The following is a 24,289-nucleotide window of genomic DNA, read 5'->3' on the forward strand; positions in this document are numbered from 1 at the left end:
GCATGTTTAAACATGCAAATTATCCATTATCTCATTAAATATGCACATATTTTAACACATTTCAGGAATCGAAATCTGAACTTTGGATATAGCCAGATTCAAAATTCTTGTTTCATTTTGTAGTCATATTAGTATCTAAGGCTTTTACAGAAGGGATATTGGATATCTCTTTTTATCACTCCATAAATCAGAAAATACTGTCAACAGCCCTAAAATATCCATTTTCGCCATGTTTTTAGGTATACAATGTTGTATAATTCAGGCTATGAATTATATATGAACAAACCCTTCTGTAAAAGCCTTCATAATATTGATAGGAATATAACTTGAAGGTTTGGTGAATCTACGTGCAACTGAAGTTGGAATTTCGAACTCAGAGTAGGAGAAAAAACTCAATTTGAGAAAACGACCTTTAAAGATTGCAGTGAGGCGCTAGCTAAACCCTCTGTTCCTTGGATGACAGCTTGCGCATCGACGCACTCCGTGAAGGTATTTCATGTTCAGGGTCATTTTTTTTGTTATAACCTTGCTTCGTGCAAGTGACAATTGTTGTCGTCTTCTCTGTGAACGTTTTTTTCGCCGTTCTTTTGGCATTTTGAGATTTCAATTTGTAGCTGAAAGCTAACCAGGAAGTGTTTTAGCACACCACGTGACGCATCTGAACGAATCACGTTGTCAGAAATTGACACCAGCAAATGAGATTTCGTTTCTTGGTTTAAGACCCCTTTGTGCTTTCACGATTGGTTGCTGATACAAAGGAAATGACCATATTTGGATCCGATGACATTGTGCAGGAGAGACGGAGCTTTCCAGCGATACCTCTGTTGACATGGTGCACACAGCGGTCGTGGTACTTTATGTTACGTTAGAATGCTAACTTTTGGTGAATTTAGGAGAAATATACAGACGCAAATAGACAAACTATAGTAACATAAACACTTAAATGTGTATTTTGTACGTGTTCCTTCCAAAAGCCTGAAAGAAAACATGTTATGGAATCAAAATAGCACAAAATCTCAAAATTGACCAGTAGGCCTACTTGAAAAACGATGTTTTTGCCTGCCTTAAAATAAGAAGCAGCATTTTATGGCACGCTATGAATGGGGCCACCTTTACCTCATTCACACCAACGCAACTCCGGTTCAAGCTCCGTGCTAGAGCTTTTCAGGTTCAGAACCAGTTCTTCGGTTTAGCTCTGGCTCTTTTCACACCGCCCAGAGTCCGACTGGTAATGCGGTGTTGCCTCATCGTTTGCGTCATGGCGTAACCGTTTGCGTGCCTGCTTCATAAAGCCAAACCCCGCGGATGTCATTTCTGTGGTTTAGTTATATTCTTATAAAAAAAGTGTACTCGTGTCAATAAAGGTTTTTTTAAAACACAACTGCTTCCGAGGTCGGTCTTATTTCTTAAGGTGGACTGAACCATGAGTGTGGAGTAACGTTGTATCTTTCATTTAAATGAACTGTAACCTTCACCCAGGTATGTAACAGCTGTTCTCAAATGAACACGTGACGTAAAGTTTAATATTTATAGTTTTATAGATTTATAATGAGAGGTGATCAACGTGAATGCTCAGGTTCCACCTTAACACGCAGACACGTTGCTTCACCATGAGCAGAAACCTTTATATATACAGTCTATGGCAGATACACTGAAACTCTGAAAGTTGTTAAGTTTCTCCATCGTTGTGTACAAACTGGATAAAACGCGGGCTTTTTGTTGTTGTTCAGGAGTTGATCTATCTCTGCCCCCGCCTCGACGTAAGCGTGACGTATGTGGTGCTTTTGCTCTGGCCGGACAATTTTTTGGTGCTTGAAACGAACCGGATTCCGGAGCTAAGAGGCTGCTCCGCTGCGGTGTGAAGAGGAAAACCCGGTGCTTTTCAAGCTCCAGCTCTGAACCGGCCCTGAAACACCGTTGGTGTGAATGAGGTACTTGAGGGCAGAGATGTTCACAAGTCTTTTTTTGCAAGTCCAAGTCAAGTCTTTGGTCACGAGTCCAAGTCAAGTCTCAAGTCTTTGGTCACGAGTCCAAGTCAAGTCTCAAGTCTCTACAAAATAAAAGTCTCATGTCTCTTCTGGTTGTAATAAGCCTTCTATTGTCTGCTGCTATCCAGTCTGTTAAGAATACTGCACAGCTATATCTAAGACATTCAAAGCATGTACTGTATTATTATCACTCCTATATCTATTAGCATACAGTATCAGTACTGATTAGTTGTTATATGATCACTTTAAACAGGCTATTGCAATGTGAGGACAAACATCACACTTTAGCTAAATGCAAACAACTTATAAGCAAAACACTTCAGAATCAGAAATCAGTATCACAAATACTTTATTAATCCCCCGCAGGGAAACTGTGTTAAAAGTACTTCAAAGTAAACATTTGTTCTGTGCCATTTGCAACTAAAAAACTATTGCTGCAATATTATCTGAAATATACTGAACTGGTGATATTAAAACATGACCTGTTCCAAAAGAGATATCTACCATTAACACCATTTACCAGCCAGATGCTGGTAAATCATGCAAGTGGCTGGTTCTGTATGTTGCACGCACCAGCCAACAATAACAATGGCAATCTATTGAGTGGCTGGTAACATTTCAACATTCACTAGGCTAGCCATTTGGCCAGTGGACAAACATGTTAAAATGTGACCTCTGCAACCGTATTGTTTAATTACACTGGGTCTCTAATGACATCTTTTAAGTCTACTATAAATAAACATATTCCTCTATCCTCTCACTCAAACCCAGTGTAATGGTAACCTGATAAACCTGTAACATTAACGTTACGTGGTCAACAATAAACCTGTAACCTGCCTATAAACCGACAGATGTATTTATGTATGTAACTATGTATTTATCTACGTTTAACGTTAGCCAGTAGATGGTGGCAGCGGAACGTAATGATTAACTTTACCGACCTTTTTTATGTCATGTCAAGAGTTGGATGTCAACGTCATTCAACGCAAACAAGTGTGACAAGCAAACATTCACTCATATTTTCAAATATTCAGTTACAAAGCTAGTAGCAAGCGAAGTTAACATTACATAGCTGATGCTGAGCTAAACATGTTTGCTAACCGAGTGCTTTGACAAAAGATCCATTAAAAAGAGTCATCTGTGGAAGCCGTAATACTGTAAAAAGCACGACCAGTTACTTTAGCCGGCCCGGCTAAAGTAACTGGATGGCCTACCTGCCTGTCAGCCTTCCATCTGTGCACACACTTATCTCGAGCCCTCATTGGTCATGTGCGCGTTCGTGTGTGTTGGAGGAGGGGCTCTGTGAGGAAGTGGCAGATTTTCTCCGGTTGTGTATTTTCAAATTCTAGCGATCTCGAGCCGGTTTCTCAAACTTACCTACCCCACCTTTAATACGCCAAAAATAGAAAACACAATGATTGTTCACGAGTCCCAAAACAAGAGTCCAAGTTGAGTCCGAAGTCTTTTGAGCAGGAGTCCAAGTCAAGTCTGAAGTCTCTGTGTGTGCGACTTAAGTGCGACTCGAGTCCGAGTCACAAACTCGAGTCCCCATCTCTGGTTTGAGCTTCCACAGACTCACTCTGTGCTCCAGGAGTCAGTGGAGATGCTGTCAGTACTGAGGAGCTGTGAGGGAGAGTGTCTGAGCTTCCCAGACTCACCCTGTGGTTTCCCGACATGTTGTTTCAGTAAATTAAAGGGTGTTTCATGTTGTCGTTGCTGTGGACCTTCTTAATACCTTGGAAAATGCCGTTTAATACTTATTTTTATTTTTGCTAAATTGATTTATCAACTTTGAATACTTTTTAAGACCCCGCGGACACCCTGAATGTTATTTTGAACACTTGGTGGTGGGGTGTATAAAAGGGGTCATAGGTGACAGGAGAGGAAGTGGACACAGGAGGAAGAGCATACCGATTCTCCCAGACGATGCTCATACTACAACTATTGACACAGTGTACTTAAACCTTGGTATGTAAAGCAATGAATCAGCGCGCTGTCGGCAGACGGACAGAAAACGAAACTTAAAGGAACAGTGAACATTATGCCTGTCAATTCTGACGTTACGTCAACAGATGGCGCTGTTGGGATGGGATCTGAAATGGAAAAAAGGATTACCCAACACAAGGCCAATAGATGGGAATTGTTTATTGTAAACTGTGAAAAAAACAAAATATGCTTAATTGCGGCTCCTACACTCTTAAACCCACTATGGGTTTTCTCCTGAGTGAACACGAAGATGTCTTTTGAGAGCACTTGATGTAGTGAACGTTTTCCCACACTCTTCACACCAGTAAGGTTTTTCTCCAGTGTGAATACGGTGATGTGATTCTAGAGCACTTGATGTAGTGAACGTTTTCCCACACTCTTCACACCAGTAAGGTTTTTCTCCAGTGTGAATACGGTGATGTGATTCTAGAGTACCTGATGTAGTGAAAGTTTTCCCACACTCTTCACACCAGTAAGGTTTTTCTCCAGTGTGAATACGGTGATGTGATTTGAGAGCACCTGATCTAGTGAAAGTTTTCCCACACTCTTCACAGCTGTAAGGTTTTTCTCCAGAATGAATAAGTTGATGTGATTTGATAGCACCTGATCTAGTGAACGTTTTCCCACACTCTTCACAGCTGTAAGGTTTTTCTCCTGTGTGAATACGTTGATGTGATTCTAGAGCATCTGATCTAGTGAAAGTTGTCCCACACTCTTCACAGCTGTAAGGTTTTTCTCCAGTATGAATACGTTGATGTGATTTGAGATGACCTGATGTACTGAAAGATGTCCCACACTCTTCACAGCTGTAAGGTTTTTCTCCAGTATGAATACGTTGATGTGTTTTGAGAGCACCTGATGTACTGAAAGATGTCCCACACTCTTCACAGCTGTAAGGTTTTTCTCCAGTATGAATACGTTGATGTGATTTGAGAGCACCTGATGTACTGAAAGATGTCCCACACTCTTCACAGCTGTAAGGTTTTTCTCCAGTATGAATACGTTGATGTGTTTTGAGAGCACCTGATCTAGTGAATCTTGTCCCACACTCTTCACAACTGTAAGGTTTTTCTCCAGTATGAATACGTTGATGTGATTTGAGATCACCTGATCTAGTGAAAGTTTTCCCACACTCTTCACAGCTGTAAGGTTTTTCTCCAGTATGAATACGTTGATGTATTTTGAGATGACCTGATCTAGTGAAAGTTGTCCCACACTCTTCACAGCTGTAAGGTTTTTCTCCAGTATGAATACGTTGATGTATTTTGAGATCACCTGATTGAGTGAAAGTTGTCCCACACTCTTCACAGCTGTACGGTTTTTCTCCTGTGTGAATACTCAGGTGACGCTTTAAAGTTCCAGATGTTGTGAAGGATTTGTCACATTGCTGACAGCTGTGACGTCTCTCTCTTCCTTTCGGTTTCTAGAACAGATGGACAGAGAAAGAGAGAAAGTCAATCTAAAAAGCATAAATACACAAGTTAACACAATAAAAACTCACTTAATATAAACCTTGAGTTAACAAAATACTACTTAACAACTGTTTGTCTTTATTATATTTGATACAGTAATACAGCAATATTCTAACCAAAGTATATACCAGAGGTGGGGGACTCGAGTCACATGACTTGACTCGAGTCACATGACTTGCCTATTTTTTGACTTGAGACTTGCTTGACCAACATTGATAAAAGACTCGACTTGACTTTGACTTGGTATTCATGACTTGAGACTTAGGCTTGAGACATATGACTCGAAAGGACTTTACTTTTTAAAATAGAATATTTGCATTTGTATTGTACGAAGCACAGAGAAAGTCTCTTCTCGTTTGCAGGAGAAAGTGGAGCGCCAGGGGTGTAGAGTTATTTGTTCAAGCACCGGATCGGCAAAACAGGAGAGTCTGTGAACCAGTCTGCCTTGACCTATGTATTCATGTCTGTGACTATCTCACACACACACACACACACACACACACACACACACACACACACACACACACACACACACACACACCACACACACACACACACACACACACACACACACACACACACACACACACACACACACACACACACACACACACCACACAACACACACACACACACACACACACACACACACACACACACACACACACACACACACACTCCCCCTATTACCTGTTTTCAGAGCCCCACTCTCCATTGTTGTTAATGTTGAAAATAAAACTCTAGTTTCATAACCACTGTCTTTTAACTGATTTAAACTGGGGTTATTCAGGATTTCGTAGGACTTGACTTGCTTGACTCTCACCCCAGTAACTTGAGACTTGCACATGTATGACTTACTCCCACCTCTGGTATACAGGAGACAGAGGGAGACGGCATCCTGTCACTGCGAGTCTCAGTATGCTCCGTTCCTCTTGTGTTTTGTTTTTTTGTCTAAACTTTGTCGTGTCTGTATGAAACGTCATTTTGAGAGACCATGCTTTTGATCCTGTGGATTACATTTGCCTTCTGCAGACCATGTCTGACCATTCAACTTTCCAAGACCCATCTGAGTGACAGCACGAACAGGTATGGCGAGGAGCCCCGGCATCCTAAGCACTGACCTGCCAGTGTGCAACTCGATTTTGACAGGAAAGCTACTGGAGACTTCTAGAATAGTGTGAGTAACATTGTGTTTTTAGACTTCTCTGTTTCAGTGTGTGTACTCTGTATCAATGCTCTGTAGTTGATCTGACTGGAATTGTGATTTTAAATCTCAAAACCGCTACAGTATCTGTCAGGCAGAAACTTGGGACAAGTCATTTGACTGAAACCTTAAAAGTGAACTAACTGACTGCTAGGGTTAACTTTGATTTAAACATTTGTAGAATACTAAGAGCTTTATTGAGTAGGTGTAACTGTATTAAGGGGTAAACTCAGAAATTTATAACTTAGGGTTTAATGTCATTGACTTAAAAGACAATAACAAATAAGGAGGAAGCCAGTCTCGATTTCCTTTTGAGGGCCACCAGCTGCAGAGTTAACTAATTAAAGGGGCGTTGCCCCACAGCTGTGAGAACTCAGCAATCAGGTGTCCATTTTAGGTAGCACTTTCCTGGAGCGTCAGCTTCAGCGTCAGACAGGCTAAGACTGGCAAAGACTGGCAAAGACATTAGAGTCCTGCTGGAGTAAGACTGACAAAGACATTAGAGTCCTGCGGGAGTCAAAGACTGGCAAAAGACATTAGAGTCCTGCGGGAGTAAGACTGACAAAGACATTAGAGTCCTGTGGGAGTCACAGACTGGCAAATACATTAGAGTCCTGTGGGAGTCACAGACTGGCAAATACATTAGAGTCCTGCTGGAGTAAGACTGACAAAGACATTAGAGTCCTGTGGGAGTCACAGACTGGCAAAGACATTAGAGTCCTGCGGGAGTCAAAGACTGGCAAAAGACATTAGAGTCCTGCGGGAGTCACGAGGGAGGCAAAGAGGAGGCAAATCCTACTTTGATTGAGCTAAGTATCGCTGGTGTTTTATTTTATTTGGTTGTTTAGCCCCTCATGCTATAATCATGTGTATTTTCTCCATTCCTGTTCATGTGTCTTCTCGCAATTATCACTGGCCCCGTGTATCTCGTAATCGATATAACCGGCCTGCTCTCGTCTATCCCACATGCTCCACTGAGATCCAACATCTAGTTTCAGGTGGCCTGTGGAATTGCCAGTCAGCTGTTCCTAAGGCTGACTTCATCTCTGGCTACGCCTCCCTGCAGTCTCTGGATTTCCTTGCTCTCACTGAGACCTGGATTACTCCATCCAACACATCCACCCCAGCAGCTCTCTCCACTGCATATTCCTTCTCCCATACACCCAGACCAACTGGCAGAGGAGGTGGCACTGGTCTCCTGCTCTCTCCCAAATGGAGCTTTTCCCTCTTCAAGCTACCTAACTTCACTCCTTCCACCTTTGAGTTCCATGCCGTCACAGTAACCCATCCTATACAGTTAACCATTGTTGTTCTCTACCGTCCACCAGGAGCCTTGGGGGACTTCTTGGAGGAATTAGATCATCTCCTCTCACACATCCCTGAAACTGGTCCTCCCGCTGTACTTCTCGGAGACTTCAACCTCCAGACAGGGAAGATAGACGAACTAACATCTCTGTTAACCGCCTTTGCTTTCTCACTGTCTCCGTCCCCACCGTCTCATAAAGCTGGCAATGTCCTTGATCTCATATTCTCAAGGAACTGCGCTACTTCTAACCTCTCTGTAAACCCGCTCCACACATCCGATCACTTCTTCATTTCATTCTCTCTACCCCTTTCAAAACATAACAAACTAATCTCTTCCCATCCTGCACTTGTCCGCCGTAACTTTCGCTCCCTCTCTCCCTCTACCTTTGCCTCGTCGATGCTCTCAGCCCTCCCTTCCTCTGACTCGTTCCAACTCCTGCCTCCAAACTCTGCTGCAGAAACTCTCCTCTCTACTCTCTCATCCTCTCTGGACTCTCTCTGTCCTCTCACATCTCGGCAGGCTCGTCAGTCCCCTCCTGCTCCCTGGCTAAATGATGCACTGCGTGCTAATAGAACCGTCCTTAGGGCAGCAGAGCGGAAACGGTGGAAATCCAAACACCGTGACGACCTCCTAACCTATCAAGCTCTCCTCTTTCTCTGCTTCGATCTCTCAGGCAAAAAGCACTTTCTTTCAAGATAAGATCCAATCTTCCTATTCCAATCCCAAAAAACTATTTTCCATCTTCTCCACCCTCTTGGACCCTCCAAAAGCCCCTCCTTACACCAACACACTGACATCCTTTTCCCCTCTCTCTCCAAGTGAGGTTCTTACCCTCATTACCTCTGCCCGCCCTACCACCTGTCCTCTGGACCCTATCCCTTCAAACCTCCTTCAGACTATCGCTCCTGATATTCTACCGTTTCTCACCCATTTCATCATCACTTCTCTAACTTCTGGTCACTTTCCAAACAGTCTCAAGGAGGCAAGAGTAAAACCTCTCCTAAAGAAACCCACTCTCAACCCGTCTGATGTTATAAACTACAGGCCTGTCTCTCTCCTCCCGTTCCTGTCTAAATCACTTGAACGCGCTGTCTTTAAACAACTCTCCTTGTTGTGGAAATAATTATCATCATCAATTATCATGCCAATTTGTAACATACAGGACAAACCTCGATGTCTGTTTACCTTCTTTAAGGACACAGGCGGCTTAGCCAATAATGTTATTGTTCCCATTCTGTGACCGGTCAATACTGGGATACAGATGGTCTGTGTTGTGGGTACACTGGGACACTTCCTTCTCTGTATTTGTGGACTCCAAGGTAAAATCTTCGAGGTCATAAGTGTCCGAGGCAAGTAGCTCTGTGTTCCCACACTGTTTAGGCTATCTCCTCAAATATGTTGTTTACTCTCTGCGAAACCAGTTAGATGGGCTGGCAAGAGAGAGGCTCTCCAGAATTGACGTGGCAACTCTACCGTGAAGTCAGAACCTCTGACTCTTGGACTTGTGATGTGAATCCTCCGGCCGTTAACTCCAAATAAACCATCATGTGTTTGACATCAAAGCTACTGCTCTTCCCGTGTCTCCTTCCTGAGTCGGTGACTCCCGCTGCATAGCTACACAGAAGTTTCCGTTACAAATTGGCGTTGTCGGCAGGATGCCAACAGATCTACAGAGCTGGTAAGTGTGATTTTCAAATCTACTTTGGACATTGCCTTATCAGAATCTGTGATTGACGGTATCCTAAAATTACCTGTGAAACTGATCGGCTGCGTTTCCTTTTGGTTAATGAACATTTGGGGATGATAAACCCAGGGGATCAGTGTCTGGGGACTCAGTCCTGGCTGATTTCCTCTGTGTGTGCTGCTCGGGACGGAAGTGCCATACAGGCATACACAGCTCATGTTTAGAGATACCTTAAGGAAAGGGCATCAGTGAAGTGGAGCTTCTGTGTGAATTGAAAGCAATGTAAAAGATTTGTATTGAACAAATCGCCGGATTTTGAGGGTCTTAGCGGCTAAACATAGCAGTTGAAAATAAGCAGCCAGAGATATTTGCTGCTATCACCTCTCTGTAAAAACACGGCTCCAGCTGCAGCCTTGCGTGTGTGTGTGTAAAACCTCACCGTGTGTGTGTGGGGCTGGAGCAGTGCAGGCTGAGAGGGAGAAAGTCACAGCTTATTGCCTATAGGCTTTAACTCACGGCACCGCCGTCCTTCAAACGGGACGGTCTAAAAGCACTCGTTGTTTAGGACCGCTTTTCTCATGGTTAGACGGGCCAGCGCGAAGTGCGTGCATCACCCGATGTGCTACGGCTCTCTGGAGCAGGTGGTGGTCAGGAGTGCATACATAAAATTATAGGCTAATTGATCAGAGGTGTGTAGTGGCAAGCAAGCATAGGCAAACTGTGTTTCACCTTGAGGTGAACTCGATGGCGAGTAGATATAGGCTGGTCGTACGGACTACAGTCAACTGAGCTGTTGTTTGGAGAGAAAGGGAAAAGTCTGTGGGCTCCGATCGGGGGGGCACAGCGCCACTAGAAACAAATAGCCTAGTGGTTGTCGCAAGAGGATAAGCTAGTTATCACTCTTGGACGGCTTTCAGGCACCGATAAATCACTTGTATGCAAGGGTGAGACGTGAGAAGACGCCGCACTGGAGAGAATTCCCCCCCCCTCTAAGATCTCTAAAATCCGGACTAAATTGAGCTGAAGAGCTTTGCTGTCGCGCTGGTGTTTATTAAGAGTTCATGTTTTGTTTGTCTGATTGTTTGTATGGGGGTCTATATTGGTTTGTCCCGCCGTCTTGTGTATGTTTTGTAACAATAATGAATCAGTCCATAGACAGGGTAAAATGAACTAAACTGTAGTTATCTCACCAAAAGTAAATGACCTGAGAAAAATAAAAAGTGTTTTTATGTCCTGCCTCTGAGTGCAGGGGAACATGTAAACAAGAAGCCCACTGTTCAGGGTGTGCGCTGTAGGTATAAGAAGAAAAGAAGATTAAATTGCTTTAAGAATCCATTCTTAAATGGTGTTGCTGGTATGTTAAGATATCTTTGTGACCTTGTATAAACCCTATGCCCGTCCTGCGCCCCGAGACCCTCAGAGACTTGCCTGAGGAGATCAGGGTTGCAAAATCTGGTTTTAGGTCAATGTTGTATTATTTGTTTCATTTATTCTTAATCTATGTATTGTATAGTAATAATGAATAAAAACGTAATGTATTGAACACATTCCGAAACAAAGCAGATAAGCAGAACAAGACTCAGACATAATACTAATTGTTGTTGAAACCTTTTGCGCTGTTGCAGCAAAATGGAAACTGTGTTAATTATTCTGTTCCAACTGGCCACTGGAATCAGGTGATTAATATAAGTTGAAGTTCAATTACAGTTTTAAAAATAGTTTAACATTATTTATTAAACTGCTTGAAAATATTTCTAGTATCAACCAATTGGTCTCCAGAGAGGATGCTAAAATTAAAATAGTTGTTAAACTACTGACAAGTTTTCTGAAACCGAGCTTATGAACAACAGAGTAAAGGTCGCTGGTTAAGCCAGGATCAATATATTTGTTGAAGTTTTTATTGTGTGCATAATAAATGTGTTAAATTAATTGAGCAATTCTTTAAAAGTATAATGTTGCAATCTCTTTAAAATAAGTAATTACAGTTACAAAATAGGTGTTGTTTTCCAAGGGCCTCTCTTTCACAGGCACTTTGAATCATGACACTTCCAAGTCCTACAGAGATCAGTATCACTTTGTGTTGCAAGCCAAATCCAGGGGTTCTACTCGAGCCCAATTTTAAATACCATAAAGAAAAGTATTGAACCCAGCTCGAGCTAAATGTGAAATGTATTTAATTAATGTGCAAGTGTTTTGATTTATTTAAAATGTTCCAGTCTAGCTTCCTTCGAGTTTAATATAAACAACAGATTGGTTCTCATAACATTCTCACTGCTGTGCTGTCCCAAATGTTTGAAACCTTGGGCAGACAAGCACACACACACACACTTTGGATGAGTAATCACTTCATCCAAATTGTAAATTGTTGCCTTCTTTAAAGTTATTAGTAATTCAAGATTAATTATTAAATTAAATTAGGTACATAACAATAAACAAAATAACTTTGACTTGATCATTTTGTTCACAACATTAGACCTTGTCCTCTAATCTCTACTAGAACCTAATCTTCTTATCCTTTTCATTACAGAGCTGGGGAAATGGTGTATTGCTTAGATTCTGACCCGTGCAAAGTCCAATTTTGACTGACTTTAGTTCTAATGTTAATTTGATTTCAACCCATAAGTAATTATTTAGATTAACTCAACATTTCACATGATGATGGATTAGTGCTCCACATTTTTCCCACTAATTTGTTGTGCAATTAGGCCAATGGTAAAGAGAGACATTGATGACCTTGTGTCCCTTTTGTTGGTACGTGGTTCCATTCTGTCTATGGCCTTGGACGGCTTCACTAAGAATCACCCAGTTCTGACACAGTTCTGAGTGCAGTCACAGAGATGCTATGGCTGCTCTACATGAAATGACATTAATGGTCTGGTCTGAGAATGGACACCATTCCCTGCTTCCAGAGACAATGCCGCTCCTCAGACTGAACAATACTGTCTCACGTGGGCCACTCCCCCCACCAAGCCATGAACTGAAAGCTTGACATCTGCTTTGAACACCTGGAAGCCTCCCGGTCACACCAGCACCAACCCTTGGGTCAGTCAGATGGGACTAACGGCTTCACTTAGGGCATTTGGTTCAGAAATATGACTCTCGTTACCGCAGAGTGGGTTGTTTTTTTAAGGCTATTCATACTGCTATGCAGAGGATGCCTGTAGGTTGGCAAGCTGTTAAAAGCCCCTACTATTTTTTAAAATAGGCCTAAATGTCAGGGGCCTCTGAATGTCTAGTTCTACATGTATTCACATTATATGGACAATGTTTCCACCTGGTGAAACTGAAGGCTGCACGGTACTCAGGCTACAATACGACCATTCTGTTCTGCTCTAACAATTCAATTGATAGATTCTACATCAAAACAATTAGCTTTTATTGTTTCCAATGATAACGTCATTTTAAGAGAAGGAATGCAAACCTGTTTTCAAATGTAAGGTTTTGAATGTGTTTGACATTTCTCAGTAAAAACACCCTCAGACACCCACTATCATTCATGCTATGCCTTCAGTAGTGACTCAGATGTTAAGGGGGATGAAGCTTTTCCTCCCAAATCAGATATGCTTTGTTTTTTTAACAAAGGTATACAGTTCCTGCATAATATATGTTTTTCACAATTGTTTGTTTTTTTGTAAGCCGCACACAGGTGATACTGAGTCTTCTCGAGTAATAGATTACACCATGCTTAAATAGACTCCTAAGTTATTATTTCATATGTGACATATGTAAGAAAAGGGAGGGAAGAGTCAATTATATTGAGTAATTGATTTTATATTGGAACATTTATTTCTCAAACCTGTTTTATGGAAGAGGAAAATATTTCTGATAAACTAATATGTTATCAAACGGTAAATGGTGAATTAATATAACATTTAGAATCATTGAGAAAGGGTTATATCCACAGGGACTAGCTCACCTTTAAATTACAATAACATTTCTCTACTTTGGACTGATGAGTTTATGATTCTTGCATGTTAAATGACTAACACAAACCTTACATTTATGCATGTGCATGTCTCAGGAAGGCTCCCAAATAATTCTGAGGGGCCGATCCTATTTTTGTATTTAAATGATAATGTGCTAATCCATTACCTTGAGTTGTCTGCACTCAGGAAAACATCCCTATCAAGTGTTAACCCAATAACTACAGTAGGACAGCTCTGAAGGCCAAGGGTCAGAGAGAGAGAGCTACGTGGGTCCACGCCAGCCACTGCAAGGTCCTAGTCACCAACAAAAGTAGATGACAACAAGTGATGTGTCCTAGTCACCAACAGAAGTAGATGACAACAAGTGATGTGTCCTAATCACCAACAGAAGTAGATGACAACAAGTGATGTGTCCTAGTCACCAACAGAAGTAGATGACAACAAGTGATGTGTCCTAGTCACCAACAGAAGTAGATGACAACAAGTGATGTGTCCTAGTCACCAACAGAAGTAGATGACAACAAGTGATGTGTCCTAGTCACCAACAAAAGTAGAGGACAACAAGTGATGTGTCCTAGTCACCAACAGAAGTAGATGACAACAAGTGATGTGTCCTAATCACCAACAGAAGTAGATGACAACAAGTGATGTGTCCTAGTCACCAACAAAAGTAGATGACAACAAGTGATGTGTCCTAATCACCAACAGAAGTAGATGACAACAAGTGATGTGTCCTAATCACCAACAAAAGTAGATGACAACAAGTGATGTGTCCTAATCACCAACTTGCACCACACTTGCACTACATACACCAAAACACACTACACACAAGGTATCACGAGTGAGTGCCAGCTGAGCGGTTCCATATGCCCTCTGGTTCCTCGTTTGTGTTACCGGTGTGCGGAGTCTGACTGTCCGTGTCACAAAATCGACCGAAGGAATACACACACACACCCCATGGAGCATTCCCACCTCGTGATGACGGCTCGCCTGGGACAACGCAACCGTGAGCAATACAACTGGCCTGGCCCAGTGATGTGGGGTTTAGCTCGCCACAAGATTACGTTTGGTTGTGCGGCGACAAGCTCTATCAAGTTCTGGCTCCCCTCTGGATAGGTACATGCACTCTAGTGGATTTGAATCCAGCAATCAGGCTTAACAACACTACTCTTTAATGTATTATCCATGCATAGAAAGACCTACAATGATGTTTCAAGTACTGGATTAATTTCAGTTTTGGCCCAAAACAAATATTTATAATATTTCATATAACAATTATGTAGCATATTTGATCCTCAAATTAGAGAAGTATAATTTAAAGAAATAGATATTCTCAACATTAGATAAACACAGAAGAATCCTTTCCAAGTACCATAAGTAGCTCAGGTAAGTATGGCTAATAGGAATACTTGATAGACTTAATTTGGTACAGATCAGTGGTAGCATTTACAAATGTAATAATTCAAGGTTTAAAAATGTTTAATCCTTCCTTTCCAGGTTTTTACAAAAGTCTTTGAATATTTGCCTAACTTTTCCTTTTCAGATTTTGAACAATGTACTTGACTAAAATGAATGTATTGATTTCACTAAGTGCCTTACTCTTGACTAAAGCGTATTTAAGTAAACGTAAAAGTAATCCTAAAATTGAGGACACTGCACTTTTGCAGATTACAGATTGATCAAATCACCAGTGTGAATTCTATACTCTAACTGTGAATGTTTAGCTGGATCTCTTACGATCCTGAGTTTTAACATGCTTTTGACTAGTGATTGCCTTGAAGTAAATCTTTAAAGCGGCAAGCTGGTTTTGATTTTATAGTTTGATGAATGAAATTAACTAATGGTAAATGATCAAATATATTAGTTTAAAAACAAATATTTAGCCATTGTGCACCTGTGTTTTATGTGTTCATTATTATGCTTTTGACAAAAGATGATCAAACACTGATGAGAGATGATTTTTCCTATTATGATTGGCTGTATCAATCATTGTGATTGAATGTTTCAATCTTATTCCACTTTGTGATATAATTGATGTAAGGTGAGACCACACTCGAACCTGGAGACGCCTATTGAGTTAATTATTGACCAAATTATTATTAGACTAATGTTTTTAGGTTATCATAAATGATAAAAAGAGAGGACTGTTGTGGAAATAATTATCATAAGATCATGCCAATTAGTAACATACAGGACAAACCTCGATGTCTGTTTACCTTCTTTAAGGACACAGGCGGCTTAGCCAATAATGTTATTGTTCCCATTCTGTGACCGGTCAATACTGGGATACAGATGGTCTGTGTTGTGGGTACACTGGGACACTTCCTTCTCTGTATTTGTGGACTCCAAGGTAAAATCTTCGAGGTCATAAGTGTCCGAGGCAAGTAGCTCTGTGTTCCCACACTGTTTAGGCTATCTCCTCAAATATGTTGTTTACTCTCTGCGAAACCAGTTAGATGGGCTGGCAAGAGAGAGGCTCTCCAGAATTGACGTGGCAACTCTACCGTGAAGTCAGAACCTCTGACTCTTGGACTTGTGATGTGAATCCTCCGGCCGTTAACTCCAAATAAACCATCATGTGTTTGACATCAAAGCTACTGCTCTTCCCGTGTCTCCTTCCTGAGTCGGTGACTCCCACTGCATAGCTACACAGAAGTTTCCGTTACACTCCTGTTATCTCAATCAGAACAACCTTCTGGATCCGCACCAGTCTGGTTTCAAGGCAGGTCACTCCACAGAAACTGCTCTCATTGCTGTCACGGAGGAACTGCACACTGCCAAAACTGCATCCCTCTCCTCTGTCATCATCCTGTTGGACCTGTCTGCTGCATTTGACACGGTGAACCATCAGATCCTCCTTCGCACTCTCCAAAAACTTGGAGTTTCAGGCTCTGCACTTTCCCTCCTCACCTCATACCTGAAAGACCGTACCTACAGGGTGACTTGGAGAGGGTCTGAGTCCGACCCTTGTCAATTAACTACAGGGGTCCCTCAGGGCTCTGTTCTTGGTCCCCTCCTCTTCTCCCTGTACACAAACTCACTCGGATCAGTCATTAGCCCGCATGGTTTTTCTTACCACTGCTACGCTGACGACACCCAATTAATTCTGTCCTTCCCCCGCTCAGAGACCCAGGTCGTCGCACGCATCTCTGCTTGTCTAGCTGACATCTCTCAGTGGATGTCTGCTCATCACCTCAAGCTCAACCTTGACAAGACTGAGCTGCTCTTCCTTCCGGGAAAAGATTGTCCCACTCTTGACCTAACAATCAACATCGGCACCTCAGTTGTTTCCCCGACTCAGACTGCAAGGAATCTGGGTGTGACCCTAGATAACAACCTGTCCTTCACTGCAAACATCGCTGCTACAACCCGCTGCTGCAGATACACGCTTTACAACATCAGGAAGATACGTCCCCAGCTGACACAGAAAGCCACGCAGGTTCTGGTCCAGGCTCTCGTCATCTCACGCCTAGACTACTGCAACTCCCTCCTGGCTGGTCTACCTGCATGTGCCATCCGACCTCTGCAGCTCATCCAGAATGCAGCGGCTCGTCTGGTCTTCAACCTTCCTACATTTTCCCACACGACTCCTCCGCTCCCTTCACTGGCTTCCGGTAACTGCTAGAATCCACTTCAAGACACTGGTACTTGCTTACCATGCTGCGAATGGATCTGGCCCTTCCTACATCCAGGACATGGTTAAACCGTACACCCCAGCACGTGCACTACGCTCTGCATCAGCCAAACGACTCGCTGCGCCCTCGCTGCGAGGGGGACCCAAGTTCCCATCGGCGAAAACACGTGGGTTTGCTGTCCTGGCTCCAGGATGGTGGAATGAGCTCCCCATTGACATCAGGACGGCAGATAGCTTGCACATCTTCCGGCGCAAACTGAAAACTCATCTCTTTCGACTCCACTTCGAGCGATATAACTATTAACAAAGCACTTATATACTAATAAAGGACTGGCTTATCTAAAGCCAGTTGAGTAGCACTTGAAATGTTTGGCTCTATGAAACCTGATGTCCTTATATGATTCTGTTTTCTTCAAGGTTGTGTCTTCCTGGTCGAATGTACTTATTGTAAGTCGCTTTTGATAAAAGCGTCAGCTAAATGCAATGTAATGTAATAATGTAATGAGAGACCATGCTTTTGATCCTGTGGATTACATTTGCCTTCTGCAGACCATGTCTGACCATTCAACTTTCCAAGACACACCTGAGTGACAGCACGAACAGGTATGGTGAGGAGCCCCGGCCTCTACGCTGCTACAGACGCGAGGCAATGCTAGAACTACAATGCTATCGGCCTCCTACGAATACCAAAGCCATCTGTGCTCCTCGTTATTGGATGAAATCCCTCGGGAGCCGCTTAGAAACACCAGGAAAAAGAGACGAGGAAGGAGGGGAGGCGTTCAGAATACGGCGGAGATTCAGCCGGCCACCACTTCCATCCATCATTCTCACAAACCTGCGCTCATTGAGCAACAACGTGGACACACTAAGGACATACACAAGGTACTGTCATGAATTTCTCGAGGCCTCTTTATTGTGTTTCACGGAAAGTTGGCTCCAATCTACGATGCCTGAATCTCTCTTTGAAGTACCCGGACTCACCCTTGTTCGAGCAGACAGGGATGCGAACTCGGGGAAAACCAGAGGAGGTGGTATTTGTGTGTATATTAATGATCTGTGGGTAGATCATACTCAGTAAAATGTAAAACCTGCAATCCCAACGTAGAAATTCTCGGCATGACGTTAAGACCCTTTTATCTGCCTAGAGAATTCGGGTGTATTTTACTGTTTGTTGTTTACGTGCCTCCCAGCGGCAGAGGACACTGTGTTCACGAGCTGCAACTCAGCCACCCCGATGCACCGGCAATAGTGCTCGGGGACATGAAGCAATGTCGCCTGGAGACTGTGTTACCTGGGTTCCAGCAGTATGTTAGGGATCACAGCAGGAAAGACAATATCCTGGACAAATGCTTTGTTAATGATAAAGGAGCCTATGTGTCTAAATACAGACCACCAATACTGAACTCTGATCATAGTGCTGTGAATATGATACCAGTGTATAAGACCAAACTCAAGGGAACCAGAAAAGAAAGTAATAAATCATATGTGACTAAGGACATAAAACAAAGACTATGGAGCACTTGAACAGACAGAGAAATAACTGAAAGTCAAATTGAGGGAATCAAAACACACAGAGAGCTTTTGGGAAATGCTTTTAAAGCCAAAGACCCCAAAAAAGTGTGGGACACCATGAGAACCGTGACAGGAATGACCTCTTCAGCTAAACCTATTGTGACGGACAAGACATACTTGATCCATACCAATTTGCCTATAAGCAAGGGGGTGGTACTGTTGCTACTCTGGTTCACATCATCACTAAACATTTAGATAAACGTCACACCTATGCAAGAGCCCTCTTCCTAGACTTCTCAGCAGCAACACAATACAAGCAGACATCTTGGTGTCAAAAATGGAAGTAAATCCATACCTGATTTACTGGTATGCCGCTTTCCTCACCAGAAGAGAGCAACTTGACCAAACCCTGTCATCTGCCGTCACAACCAATGTAGGGGCCCCCCAGGGCTGCGGGAGTTCAGCTGTGCTCTTAGCTTCTTTTAGCTTCTTTTGATGACTTCACTGAACTGCTGTCTATAGTGTGTTTTGACTTTGACCGTCTAGTCATTGTTGGTGATTTTAACATCCATGTTGACAACCCCCAGGACAGAGGGGCTAAAGAACTGTTTTGTGTTCTTGATAACTATGGACTGACTCAGCATGTGACGGAGCCCACGCACAATAAGGGGCACACTCTGGACTTAATGATCTCAAAGGGTCTGAATATCTCTGAGGTTGTGGTGACTGATGTTGCGCTCTCTGATCATTCCTTTGAGAGCTCTATTTCTGTTCAGACAAATGTTCAAAAAGAGGTAACCACAAAGCAATATTTAACTGACAACACTAGGGAAATGTTTACTCAGGATGTTTCTTCCACACTTGCCCCTGCTAACATCTCAGTAAATGAGCTAGTAGATCATTTTAATTCAAAAATAACTAAGTTAAAGGAAGTGACTGGGAAGAAAAGATCTCCATGGAGAAAGACCATGACCGTGAGAACAGCAAAAAGAGAGTGTCGAAAAGCTGAACGTAGATGGAGAAAAACAAATCTCCAGGTTCACTTTGAAATCTATAAAGAGAGACTTGGCTTTTATCATTTGGAATTGTAAATTGCACGACAGTCTTTCTTCTCTGACATCATTGCCAAAAACAAAAACAATGCACGTGCCTTGTTTGCTCCCGTCGACAGACTAACTAACCCCCCAGTGTCAGTACCCCCCCCATTCAGAAAATCAGACCAGCAGTCAGAGCCTCTGCATCAGGTACAGCAGATGTGTTGTCCCTGTGTCCACCTAAAATCAATACAAACACCATGACACAGTTCCATCAGATTAATGATAAAAACCTAGAGGACATTATTCAACTTCTGAAATCCTCCTCCTGCTGCCTTGATATTATTCCAACAGGGTTTTTCAAAGATGGTTTTCCTTGCATGGCCTCAGATCTACTTCACACCTCATTCACACCAACGGTGTTTCAGGGCCGGTTCGGAGCTGGAGCTTGAAAAGCACCGGGTTTTCCTGTTCACACTTGCGGCTTTCACACCAGCGCTTTTCCCTTTCTAGCTCCGAGCTAGAGCTTTTCTGGTTCAGCTCCGGTTTCCCTTTTCTGCTCCCGCTCTGTTCACACCGCCCAGCACCCGACTGGTGCTGCCGCTGCTGCGTCATGACGTCACCGTTTACATCGCTGATTTGCTCCCCAACGGCATTACGGCGCTCACAACAACAACAACGGGGAACTGCGTCGGGTCGATGATCGTGTTGCTTTTAATCACACGAAGCCAGAATAAATTAATAACGACTTCTCCAACCTTATGCTTTGCTCCAGAGTGCCGTGGTTCATTGTTTATTAATGTGTTTCTGCAGCATTTACCGACCGCTGCAGTGTTGGCTGCTCTTCCACGGGAGTTTATTCTCCTCCGTTAGCTCCCGGTTAGCTCACACTGCCGCGGCCGCTCTAAAGTATTCACTGTCCGACTCACACAAGCAGCTGATACATATCCCCAGTCCCCCTTAGCCTAAGTGAATGTGTGTCAGTCTGAATTGACGCTGTTTGGTATCACAACGCTGTTATGAACGTTTCTCTGGTATAAAATGGGTGATGTTAGCATAGCAACCGAAGCTAAACTGACTACTTGCTATTGCTATCCTATTGTGGCATACACCGTTTTCTACAGGCACATTTTACAGGCGCATTTTTATTATGATTCTACTTGTGATAGTCGGACACGACAACCTGTGCAGCCCATGTATTGATTCCATCCGATAGCTGCTATAATACAAAACAACACGTCTGCCTCTCTCCACAATGATCAATAACAGTGAACGGATGGTCAAAGTAAGGTACAAATAAACAGAATCACACGAAGCCTGGTTAGTGTTGCCTGACTTTATAAAGTGTGTTTATAAGCACTACTGCTTGTAGGCAGGCATGACAGTAGGGCTGGACGATAAATCGATTTTATCGATTAACTCGAGTGTGTAGTTCACGTCGATGTGTTGAAATGAAAATCGATTTTCTCTTCAACATCCGCCAACTTTTCCCTCTGGGCTCCCGTAGTTCGCCTCAGCCCTAACCCGTGCGCGCATTTACCAAATAGAGTGATACACATTACACAAACAACATGACAACGAGCAGGTAAGAACTTGTTCCAAAGAAAGGCACGGTGTCATCCGTTATTTGGAATTGGTTTGCGTTCGCGAGGTCAGATTTAGACCAGACAACACCCCGCTGCAAAGTATGTTTGAAGTCAGTTGCTAGCAAAGGCAGCAGTATGACAAATTTACTGCAGCATCTCAAACAAAAGCATCCTGCTGAATGGGAGAAATGTTCCCAGCGGAATGAAAAAGACCGCGGCACTACAAGCACCACACGCACAGCCGCCAAAATACAGTCTACCGTAACACAGACATTTTCAAACTGCATCCCATATGACAAGAATTCGGCCCGCTGGAAAGCCATTACAGATGCGGTCGGTATGTATATAGCAAAGGATATGGTGCCAATATATCCTCCTGGGACCCAGCCCATTGAAAATGTCCACTGTAGTGGACATTTTGTTAACATGCATCTCCTTTTACTCTTTTGAGCTACTCTATCAATCCCTGATGTGCTGTACAGAAGACATCCTGGTCTTTCCAGTGATATGTCATTGGTTAAAATTGGAACAATTACTTTGTCATCTGCATATGAATTGGGGGGGGGGGGGGGGGGGGAGAAAATCGATTTAAATCGTAAATCGGATTTTTTGTGAAAAAAATCGGGGATTTCTTTTTTTGGCCATATCGCCCAGCCCTACAGGACAGTCGACCCATGTTCAGGGGAGGTGGGTTTAGTTTCCTGCACGCCTCGACGTAAGAGAGACGTAAGCGACGCCACCTCTTAGCTCCGAAGCTCTTGCCTCTAGACCGACAATTTTTTGGAGCTGGAAGTGAACCGGATTCCGGAGCTAAGAGCCGGCGCCAATGCGGTGTGAACAGGAAAAAACGGTGCTTTTCAAGCTCCAGCTCCGAGCCGGAGCTGAAAAAGCGCTGATGTGAAAGGGGCAACTGAAGCGGAGCAGCCAGAGCCATATAATAGAAGAGTTATGACATCTCCGTTCACTCCAATGGACCACTTTTTTTACAGCAATGGCGGATCGTGGAGCCTCTCATTCGTTCCCCGGAAGTTAGCGCCAAGGCTAGCAGAGCGGTAGAGTTGCAGCATAATAACCGTTCGTGACGGACTTTTAAAGGTAAGAAGAAGTTTAAAGATTTATATTGCGGATATTATCAGTACATCTGATTCAATTGAACATGTGTATTAAAGGATGTCAGTGGATTGTCCCTAAATTAGTAGATTTAGGGAACGTTTACAGATAACAGATCAAGCTAGGATACCGAAGCAAGTTAGCAACACACGTTGAACAGCCTTTTAATTGTAAATTCCGTTCTCTTAATGTCTATTTGGTCCAACGTTGTTGAATTAGAGAAGAGGGGCTTCTAAACGGGATTGTATGCGGGGGTGGAGGGAGTTAAATATTAGATAAATATAACTTTGGTGCGTGTAAGAGTGAGTGTTTTTAGCAGAGCCATATGGTGTCCTTGTGATTATGTTGATTATTACCTGTGTGTATAATGTTGCAGCTCAGCTGATTTTGGATTGATGGCAAAGGGAGAGGGACTTAAGTGAGAGTGAACACACAAGGTAAGTTTAATACTACTGTTTTATATAAGTAAGCATACTAAACATGTATTCTATCACTGTATTATATAAGTAATCTTGTTAGTAACCTACTGTATGGCAGGTGGAGGGGCAGTGATGTTACAGGTGGAGGAGCAAAACTGCAAGACTGCAAACTCACAAGACAGAGAAATCGAAGTTTGTTCTCCAGAGAAGAGGTTGATTTCACTTCCATTTTTATTTCCTATTTTCTAAAGATGTGGAAACGGCAACAAAAAAACACGTGAGAGCTGTAACCAAGACAACTGTAACAACAGGAGTAGAGAGCCACCAAGATTTTTCAAGTCCCTCTCTTACTCCATTTTGCCAACCCAAACTTCCAGGTACATGACGGGACACCTTGCTTGTTTTTGTTGTTTGCGCTCCTCTGGCTGGGTGCTGGCAGGTGGAGGGCAGTGATCCCTTCCCTTCTTCCCTCAATCTTTGAGACTAATGTAAGTAGAAGACATGGCACTGTACATTTTCGAACATTTTAAATATTATACCACTTAAAAATAAGAAATATTACTTTTGTTACTAAGAGTTCATACTTATTATACCTGTGTCACCTTTCACACTATCGCTGTGATCATGAGCTATGGGCTTTGTAGATACAGGTCCCGGGGTGAATCGTGGTGCAGGGGCCCTTCTCTTTTTGACCACAGGGCGATGCACGAAGATGGTGGGTATAGCCTCTGCTCTCAGCCTAGTCTTGCCCTTTTTTGTCTTGACAAACTGGTCTGCATCAAAATGTGCCTGCGGAGTGACTTGAGGTTACTTCACACACAGAACAACTCAGTTTTGTCTGCCCACATACATATTCCATAGTGGTTGAATACACAGTATTAGGAAACACTTTATACTTACTGGACATGTTATACTCATTACATACTGTATATACAATATGACCAAGAATGTGAGACAACTTTATAGAAATTCATATCACATATGTTACTGATGCCATTTGTCATACTTTGTTAAACTCACAAATAATAAAGTTCCATAACTTCAGTTGGGAAGAAAGACCACACCTTATCTCCCCAAGGCAATTTCCCATCCAATAGGTGTGCTATATAGGTGTGTATAACCCTTTCTCCTGTCTGTTACTCCCTCTTTCAGCACAAGAACCAGAGGGGGATTCAATGGAGCCTGAATACCTGCACTGAGACCCTCACCCTGCACCCTGAGTCTCAACTCTCAGTGTTTTTCAAGCCTTTCCCTGTTTTTTGTATTAAACAAAACATTAAGCTTTCCCAATGGTGTGGTTTTCGTTTTGTGAAAAAGTGCAAATGCATGTTTGTATATAAATCACATATTTTTTTGCTGTTGGTCGTGAAATTGCTCCTGCTTCCTCCGCTCTGTGTCAGTGGGGAAGCCGTACATTCGTACTCCTTT

At 42.8% G+C, this 24,289-nt stretch overlaps 1 pseudogene; it reads right to left on the reverse strand.

The window, feature by feature from the left end:
- Window positions 1-4,104: 4,104 nt before the first annotated feature.
- LOC117558777 overlaps window positions 4,105-24,289 on the reverse strand; it is a 39,512-nt pseudogene continuing 19,327 nt past the window's right edge.

This window comes from Gymnodraco acuticeps, unplaced genomic scaffold, assembly GCF_902827175.1.
Source record: "Gymnodraco acuticeps unplaced genomic scaffold, fGymAcu1.1, whole genome shotgun sequence".
NCBI lineage: Eukaryota > Metazoa > Chordata > Actinopteri > Perciformes > Bathydraconidae > Gymnodraco > Gymnodraco acuticeps.